A 1,879-nucleotide genomic window follows, 5' to 3' on the forward strand; every position below is an offset into this window, starting at 1 on the left:
CTTTTTTTGACAGATGGGATTATTCTACAATAACAAATCGCCTGTTGTTTTTGTATTGTTGTATTTGTTGTAGCGACGAGGCTACCTTATTAAGTGTACACTGGTTATTACGTGTTTAGGATAAGATTTTCATGAGTGCAATATAGATGAAGAGTCTGTGTTGTATTTGTTAACTTGTCCACTTCATTAATAGGAAATCTGAAATGAAAAACAGAAAATACCACAAAGTAAATATTCATATTATTGATTAAACACAATAAATACTTCCCGTAAATTAGCTGCGTTACTCGTTGATGGAATTTTACAAATCTCTGAACCTTTTATCATTAAAAGGAATTCAGAGAGGAATGCCAGACATATATCGCAGGTTTTCTCACCGGAAAGGAAAAGTATAGAGGTGTAACCCAAATGGAGTAGTTTTAGGAGTATTTTTTATAACTATAGCCTCAAAAAAACAATTTTTGTGGGCGTTCGATTCATAGCAAGCACAAATCTGTGCACTACTGGCAAAAGTCCAGTGACACGAAAATTTTAGATAATTTTCTTCGGGTTTCCTCTACGATTTTTTCCTTAATAAAGAGAAAAAATTCGGCAGAGTTTACGAACCTGTAGAGGGCAAAAGTATTAATTCCAGCTACATTTCAGCGACTATTTAAAATCTCAGGGAAAAGTATAGTTTGCGAGGTTTCCTGAAAGAAAACAGACACTCAAAAAAGTTGTTTATACTTTCTAATAGGCATATACTTACGATGTTATTGCCCGGCTAACACTGTAGAGTATGAGACTACTTTATCCCAGGGTCGTGAGAGTTCCCCACGTTGGGCTTCTCAAACTTCCAATAACCCGCACACCGTTCCCTCTGGCTGGCGCCAGCGAAACCGGAGTTTTGTTGCGGGTGATCCGAACCCAAAGTAGAATTGCTGGCACTGTGTTTTGTTTGTGTTCTCTTCTGTTGTTGTCTGGAGTCCAGTTTGTATATTATATTTGGTGTTTTCGTTCCTCATGTTCTTTTGATGGTTGATTCGGTTTGATTTGTGAGTAGTCCAGTGTGTTAAGGCTGTTGTTTTCTGTGTTTCTGAAAAAGAAATAAGTTAGTTATTTATATATATATTAATGATTTACATGTGTACTTACCATTGATTGTAATCGTTTTTTGCACGTCTCGATGTTTTTTTTAATGTCTTTTTGTTTGTTTGTTGGAGTGAAATTGTTTTAATTGCATGTTCTGTGTTGTTTTTTTTTCTTGTATATTTCTCATGTGTTTGGTTGTGTGTCAGCTGTACGGTGTAGAAACGCCTTTACTGTAATGTAGTAACGCGGCGAAAAGGCGTAAAGCACAGAGTTGCATTTTCCATTCAGGAATTTTTTTTAAAAAGGGAGAATTTTTAACATTTAATATCAAGTCTTGATGCAGAAGAAAACTGGGAAGAATACCCATGTATAACAATATCCCAAAATATAGATTAAGTTAAAATTAAGTGTAGTTGTGTTTCAGTGAACCAAGTTTATAAGTGTCGCGTTGAATGTACTAGTTGATATGTGTGTGCTGTCTATTTATGTGTTTATACACTTATCCCTCGATCGTCGAGATTTAAACGAGAATCGTGAATCTAGCGCCCAAGTAACGCGGTAGTTATTTAGAATTTCCTGTATAGTGACAGGTATTATACGACCTCAGAGAGCTCTTTTAGGTATTAGTAAAATTATAGAAACCGTCGAAACCAAAAATTTGAGGAAGGAAAATTAACTTGTGCGCTAGATAGACAAAATATTTTTTTATTGAATTTACGATGATAGCCGGTAATAGTAATGTTATGTGCGAGGGAAAAATGTATCAGAAGTATCCATATTTGTTTCGTTAATAATTGTTATTTACCTT

General features: G+C 34.9%; 1 protein-coding gene and 1 long non-coding RNA gene across 5 annotated transcripts in view; one reads left to right on the forward strand and one right to left on the reverse strand.

Annotated features, from left to right (window-relative positions):
• LOC111685236 (RING finger protein 11) overlaps window positions 1–1,879 on the forward strand; it is a 91,323-nt gene that overhangs the window by 86,979 nt on the left and 2,465 nt on the right. The window lies entirely within an intron of this gene.
• LOC124421396 lies at window positions 1,015–1,369 on the reverse strand. The gene is made up of 2 exons (XR_006941639.1): window positions 1,135–1,369; window positions 1,015–1,075 (listed from the first exon to the last, which is right to left on the reverse strand). It is a non-coding gene; the product is annotated as an uncharacterized LOC124421396 (long non-coding RNA).

This window comes from Lucilia cuprina, chromosome X (genome assembly GCF_022045245.1).
Source record: "Lucilia cuprina isolate Lc7/37 chromosome X, ASM2204524v1, whole genome shotgun sequence".
Taxonomy (NCBI): domain Eukaryota; kingdom Metazoa; phylum Arthropoda; class Insecta; order Diptera; family Calliphoridae; genus Lucilia; species Lucilia cuprina.